Here is a 7,975-nt window from a genome sequence, read left to right on the forward strand (position 1 = left end):
TTACCAATTCGGTGAATGATCTGTTAGATTTGGAGGCGGAACGTGCCTTAGAAACTATTCGTAATCTTGCAGCGGTTAAACCAAAGAATGATGATGAGGTTGATGCGTTAGGGGTTAGAGTGCTCGATAATCTGTCTGCGGATCTAGCACCCCCCAATAATGAGTCTGAGGACGATGATGTACCCCTAGAGAATGATGCTGGTAGTATAAGTGAACCCGGTTATGAGGACCGAGCGTCAGAGCCTAGTAAACCAAAGCGTAAGTGGAAACGGAAGATCTGTCCCGATTCCGCAGTTCGTAGGAGTGCTAGGATTCGAATCACTAAAAAATTCCATGATGAAATATGAGAGGAATCTTTTGGAATAGCAGAGGTCTGAAGGACTTGGCTAAAAGAAGGTTCCTTGCTGAGGCACCTTTAGAGCAGCAGTTAGATTTCATTGCTCTATCGGAGACTGGTAGAGAAAACTTTGCGCCCCCGTTTCTTTCTTCTCTTGTGGGTGGTATTGATTTCAATTGGCATTGCCTCCCTCCGCAAGGAAGATCGAGTGGTATCTTACTTGGTGTGAGATGCGATTCGCTTGAAGCCCGAAGTGTAGTGATGGACGACTTCGCGGTGAAGTTTCGAGTCAGGTCTAAGATAGATGGTTTCGACTGGGCTTTGGTGGCGGTTTATGGTGCCGCACAGCCCGAGCTTAAGCCGGAGTTTCTGGCGGACCTTGTTCGAATCTGTGGGTCAGAACAGCTTCCAATTTTAGTTAGAGGTGATTTCAATATCATTAGGAGGAGAGAGGAGAAGAACAGTGATAACTTTGACAGCAGATGGTCGTTTATGTTCAATACTATTATTGAAAGCTTGGATCTGAGGGGGATAGAGCTTTCTGGTAGAAAGTTTACCTGGGCCAATGCTCTGCCAAACCCAACTTATGAAAAACTTGATCGAGTTCTCGCGAGCGTGGAGTGGGAACAAAAGTTCCCTCTGGTTACGGTGCAAGCTCTCTCGAGGGGAATATCTGATTACACACCCTTGTTCATGGACTCAGGGGAGCCGAACCACGTGGGTAACAAGAACACCTTTTCTTTCGAGATGTCATGGTTCAAACGCGAGGGGTTCTTGGACTTGATTGCCAGGGAATGGGATAGAGGTGCAGGAGGCACGACTGCGATCGAGCGTTGGCAGAATAAGATTAGGCATTTGAGAAGTTTCTTACGGGGTTGGGCTAAGCACCTCAGTGGTGTGTATAAGATTGAAAAGGATAGACTCCTTTCTCTTATACAGGCCCTGGACATAAAGGCCGAATCCACGATTTTACTGCCAGCTGAGCTTCAGGTTAAAACTGAGGCGGAGAAGAGGTTGAAAGAACTGCTCCGCGAAGAAGAATTGAAGTGGGCTTTGCGTGCTAAAGTCCGCAAAGTGGTCCAAGGGGACGCGAATACTCAGTTCTTTCATTTGATAGCTAATGGTAAGCACAGAAAGAAGCGTATCTTTCAATTTGAACAAGATGAGGGCACTATTTTAGGACACGGTAACCTAAAAACATATATTACCGAGTATTATAAGCAGTTATTTGGACCTCCAGAGGATAATTGTGTGTCCCTCGAAAATGATATTCCGGTTGCCCCGTTCTCAGAGAAGGAGGTGTTTGATGCTATTGCACAGATGAAAAACAATAAGGCTCCCGGACCGGATGGTTCCTGGCCGAGTTCTATAAAAAGTGCTGGCACATTATTAAGGGGGATTTTCTACCTATGTTCCATGATCTGTTCTCTGGGCAGCTTCACTTATTTCACTTGAATTTTGGAACTATCACACTGCTTCCTAAGAAAACGGATGTTGTGAGAATTAGGCAATTCAGGCCGATCTGCCTCCTCAATGTTAGTTTCAAAATTTCACCAAGGTCGGGACTAATAGGCTCACACAGATTGTGCATTCTATGGTGCAACAGTCCCAAACTGCTTTCATGCCGGACAGAAATATCCTTGAAGGGGTGGTCGTCCTGCATGAAACGCTCCATGAAATCCATTCCAAAAAATTAGATGGAGTAATTTTTAAGGTGGATTTCGAGAAAGCATACGATAAGGTCAAATGGCCATTCCTCCAACAGTCATTGCGTATGAAAGGTTTTGATGAAGCCTGGCGCCGACAGGTTGAATCATTTACGCAAAAAGGTAGTGTGGGAATTAAAGTTAATGATCACATAGGTCATTACTTCCAGACACATAAAGGCCTAAGACAAGGAGATCCGATGTCCCCTATCTTGTTTAACATTGTGGTGGATATGTTAGCAATTTTGATAGGAAGGGCTAAGGAAAATGGTCAAGTAGGTGGATTGGTACCTCATCTTGTTGATGGAGGTGTATCCATCCTTCAGTGCGCTGATGATACAATTATCTTTATGAAGCATGACTTGGCCAAGGCGAGAAATATGAAGCTTGTGTTATGCCTATTTGAACAATTGACCGGGTAAAAGATTAACTTTCATAAGAGCGAGCTGTTCTGTTTTGGTAGAGCCAAAGACGAACATGAGGCTTACATGCAATTGTTTGGGTGCGAATTGGGAGAGTTACCCTTCTCTTACCTAGGTATTCCAATCCACCATCGTAGGCTGACAAACAGAGAGTGGAAGTGCATCGAGGACCGATTTGAGAAGAAACTGAGTTGCTGGAAGGGTAAGCTCATGTCATACGAAGGCCGATTAATCCTGATAAATTCGGTGCTCACGAGTATGCCTATGTTTCTCCTATCGTTCTTTGAGGTCCCAGTAGGTGTTAGGAAGAGACTGGACTTTTATCGATCGCGTTTCTTTTGGCAGGGTGGTGAGCTTAAAAGAAAATATCGGCTTGCTAAATGGGATATCATCTGTAGACCGAAAGACCAAGGGGGTCTCGGTATTGAGAATCTAGAAGTTAAGAACAGATGCCTTCTTAGCAAGTGGCTGTGGAAGCTCTCAACGGAGAATGATGCCATGTGGGCTCAAATCCTTCGCAGCAAGTACCGCCAGATAAAAACTTTGTCCCAGGTTACAGTCAGGCCGACCGATTCACCTTTCTGGAAATGTCTGATGAAAGTCAAACAATCTTTGTTTAATAGGATGAAGTTTGTTATTGGAAACGGCACTAGTACACGTTTCTGGGAGGATACTTGGCTCGGCGAGACACCCTTGGCTATCCAATATCCGTCTTTGTACCGTATTGTTCAACGACGTGAGGTGTTCGTCGCATCGGTATTTCAATCTATCCCCCTTAATATTCAGTTCCGGCGGACGCTAGCGGGCAATCGTTGGGAAAAATGGCTCCGTCTAGTTAGGAGACTGATGGAGGTCTAGCTTTCTCAACAACCCGGTGAATTACGCTGAAAATTGACTAAGTCTGGAGTATTCACTGTTAAATCAATGTATATTGATGTTATTAATTCGAACTCCATTCCTACCTCCAAGCATGTTTGGGATGTCAAAGTTCCTTTGAAAATAAAAGTGTTTATGTGGTTTGTCCATAAACAAGTTATTTTAACCAAGGACAACTTGATAAAGCGTAATTGGACAGGACCTACTAGGTGTAGTTTCTGTGATCGGGATAAGACAATCAAACACCTCTTTTTTGATTGCTCGTTGGCCAAAGTGCTTTGGCAGACGGTCCACATTGCTTTTAATATCAATCCACTGAATTATGTTAACGCGTTATTTGGGACATGGCTTAATGGAATTGAGCCTGAATTAGCGAGACACATTCGGGTTGGAATTTGCGCTTTGCTGTGGACTATCTGGACTTGCAGAAATGATTTGGTTTTTAACAGAATATCATGTATCCATTTTTTGCAGGTTATATTCTGAACTACGGCACTGATCCGTTCGTGGTCGCTACTCACCCTGACGGAGGCGAGGGAGCATTTGGTTACTGGATCTTTCCGCTGGGAGATGGTAGCTCGGGATATCTTCAACCGGTTTGGATGGCGGTCATGTAATAGGATAGCCATTTAGTTTACCTATCTAGTTTTAGCCAGCCGGTTGTGGCGTCTTTTCATGGCTAGTTGGTGTTTCTAGCCCTTTTTGGCTCTATGTGAGCTTTATTTGTTTTTTTATTACTTTTGGAGACCTTGAAACCATATTGGCATTGCTTTATTTGATTAATAAGATGGCTGTATGCATCATTCTGATGCAGAGGCCGGAAAGTCCCCCTTTTCAAAAAAAATGGGCCGCTGCAGAAACGCACATGGCGGCTTGGCGAGATCCAGCGGACGAGAAGGTTTGTTTGGTGATGCAAGGACGGTGAGGTTGTACGGTGTTTCTCGCCGACATAATACTCGTGGCTGTTGCGACTGCACCTTGGAAAAACATGGACCGAGGCTGATCCGGCATTTGGTGGCGTTTCTCCGGAGGTGCGATGTATGGTACGCGGCTTAACGCAAAGAGCATGGATGTGCTATGGCCACAATGTATTTTGGACTGGATCGGCGGTCTTTGGTGGTGAGACGCCGGTGTTCACGACCCCATCTATAGTGACGGACCTAGACCTTGACCCATGGGGTGCCAACCTTACACTCACAATAAAAAATGTCATGTATAACCATAAAATAATGTCAGTTTAGCATTTTTAATCCTATAATACACATCAAATTGGACAAACTAGTACTAGATAAAAAGATTTGCATTTTTTTGGGGTGCCTCCACGACACCTCCACTGGATCCGTCACTGCATCTGTAGGTGTGCGAGTGGCAATGTCAACCTGTTGAATCCTGATATGTAGATCTCTGCTCGGTCACGCAGGTGACGGCATGGTCTTGCGTTGCTAGGTGATTGCCGAGATGTGACCGGGGATCTTGAATCTTTAGAACCGACAACAGCGAGGAGTTTTTTTTTTTACTAATTCTGCCACCATGGACGAGGACGACAAAGCATGAGGATGGTGCGGGGCTATTGGAGTGCCCGACATGGGATTTGTCGGGGTCGATGACCTTCCTTCTTAATCTCTGTTGCAATGTGCAATGACGGCCTTCGTTGTTCTGAGTTGTTGGTGGCGACGACTCTTGTCATAGTTTGATTGCCTGTTTGTGTGAGCATGGTCTTCCTCGTGTAGCATCTCAACTTGAGACCATGCTATGCATGTAGCTGTTGGGATTGAGGAGTGGTGGCGACAACACATGATGACTTTGATTTGGTGGTGCATCTCAAGCATCAATCTGGAGCTCTACGGGGAAACCCTGGGGTTTGACCTTTATTGGTTATGTGTGTGTGTGTGTGTGTGTGTGTGTGTGTGTGTGTGTGCGGATCTTTCTCGTATTCCAGTAAAATCATGAGATGGTTGGTGCAGATATGATTGATGTTGTAAATTGTTGATCATTGTTTTGATCGCTTAGGAGTTGTTTTCGTTTTACTCCACCATGCTATAGCTACGATCTTGTTTTACTTTGGTAGGTGTTGGTGTGACTTTTTTCAGTTGGCATGTGCGTTGATATTGATTGTGTGCATGCTAGGTTTGTGCTATTTATATTTTTATATCCTTTGATGCTTTATTTCAATCCACCATCTGTCAAGAAAATGCAAGATATGTTCGACGGGTGCTGCAACCATAAAATCAGAACTATACATATTTCCAAGCGTGGGCTTTTGGTGGATGACCAGGATGAAGGTTGTTCTTTTTTCAAAAATTCAAAGAGCCCATTTAAAAGTTTTGAAAAAAATTTTATTTTTTTTCTCCATGGAAACTTATGTGTGTTCCTCACGAACGTGTGAAAATTCGTTTGAAAAAAAATCATGATTTATTGGCTGTACAAACAAAAAAATTCCGGGCCAACCACAAAATAAGTCGGCCCATTTTGAAAATATGTATTTGTCTTTTTTGTGTATGCCACGTGTGAATTTTTTTTAAAAAAAACACGATATGAAAATTTGTATTTTGAAAACGTTCGCCATGGTGGTCGACCACCATTAGCATTTCTTCGACGTCTCTCCGCACTTTTATAACTCGCTTCGGTCTTGGATCCCAACACATTTTGGCGGGACTGTGCATATGCGCACAATTTAGGATTTGCATTTTTTTTGAGAGGGAATTTAGGATCTGCATTCAACATGGTACCACATGCAAAAGGCTCCACCAATGGCGCGCCCGGCCGTTCTTCCCGGAGCAACCTCTGTTCCTACTAGATTAGTGTAATATCGACCGCAACTTGGTTAGAAACCCACAGAAAATTTGATCGACGACGTCGGCCCTTTCTTCTGGCTCTTCATGGCTTGCTTCCCTTCCTTCCATCGTTGCGTTGCGTTCGATCAGAGCGCGAACGACGGCTGTCGTCTCCGTCGGAATCATGGCGACGCCTGATCGAATCGAAGACGTCTGTCCTTCTTCCTTGGAATACGAGGCCAATCGCCTGGTTCCGAGGCCGCGCCCGGCGATGCCGGTGATCTCTCGGATCAGCCGCCCTGAACGTGATGTCGCTGGTCCCCACGCCTGGAGCGAAGATCGCGCGAGAATGGAAACAGAATGTTCGCCATGCTCGAGGCCTCGACGAGAGTGGAACCCTGGACTGGCGCTTCGGCGTATACGCATCGCAATTGGTTTTGGCAAAGCTTGTCTTAAGAAGATAACCAATTGTGCGAGTAGTAGTAATTTTTTTCCGAGAAACTTTCAATCTATTCATCTTTAATTATAATAGTAGTAATTTTTTTGAGTAATAGTAATTTTTTTTAGAAACTTTCAACCTATTCATCTTTAATCATGGCAATACAAAGAACAACAGAAGTAATAAAAATTACCACCATGGTCATGGACCATCTAGCGACGACAACAAGCACTGGAACGAGCCCAAGACGCGCCACCGTCATCGCCTCTCCCTTACCGGAGTCGGGCAAACCTTATTGTACTAGACAGTCCGAAAGTCGTCATGCTAAGGCCCCATAGAACCAGCACACAAAGTACCCGATCGATTTTCTTTTCGGGTCAGGGAAAGAAGATGGCATCTGAGGCGTCGAGCTCCAACGCTGCGACGAACCTGGAGGCGCTGATGAGTGAATTGGGACTCCAAGAAGAGGACATGGATGATGTGGTGGTGGAGAAGGAAGATCCGCTGCCGCCGACGGCAACTCGATGGATGGCCATAGCGCGAGTCCATACGGAAAAGAAATACATTCAATATGGTTTCTTCAAGACAATGAGGACAGCATGGGATCTCGCCCAACCAGTGCAGTTTCGACCCCTCGAGGAGAACCTCTACACTCTGCAATTTGCATGCTTAGGCGACTGGGAGAGAGCAATGGATGAGGTGCCCTGGAACTACAAAGGCAATGCGGTGATTCTTGCTGAATATGACGGGTTCACAAAGCCGTCGCTGGTCAAGCTTGATTCCCTGGAAATATGGCTGCAGATACATGATCTACCTAATGGCTTCTACCCTCTCATCAAACCCCTTGCAAGGAAGGTGGGAGAATATATATATGCTGAACCTAAGTCACAAGATTTCGAGGGTAATTTCTACAGAGTGAGAATCCGCATTGATGTACACAAGCCTCTTAAGAATGCTGTCAGTCTGGTTCATGAGGGGAAGCGGCAGATCTTCAAGGTTAAATATGAGAGGTTACCGGACTGGTGCGCGGTATGCGGCCACTTGGGACATCAGTACAAAGAGCACGGTGACGGCATCCATGCCAAATCTGCTTTAGTGTTTAAAGAACTGCGCGCGGGGTGGTTCGGAGGTGCTGGACCGATACCGGGGCAGAATCCCAATGGGGGAAGAGGTGTTCGTGGAGGTCGTGGAAGAGGTGCAGGAAGGACGGGACAAACTGCTGGGAGAGGAGCAACAACAGAGTTCTACTCTGAAGCAGAAGATGAGCACGACACGACAATGGCAGAGGCCGATGAGAACAGGAAGCGTACCCAAGATGAGATGAAGGCAAAGCTGTTGGTGGCAAACCCTCCAGCGCAGGTGGCACCTGCAGACGCCAATATTTTAGCAGGGAAGACCCCGCTGATGCTACCGGCGCCCCC

The sequence above is a fragment of the Triticum dicoccoides genome, chromosome 6A (assembly GCF_002162155.2).
Source record: "Triticum dicoccoides isolate Atlit2015 ecotype Zavitan chromosome 6A, WEW_v2.0, whole genome shotgun sequence".
NCBI classification, from domain to species: domain Eukaryota; kingdom Viridiplantae; phylum Streptophyta; class Magnoliopsida; order Poales; family Poaceae; genus Triticum; species Triticum dicoccoides.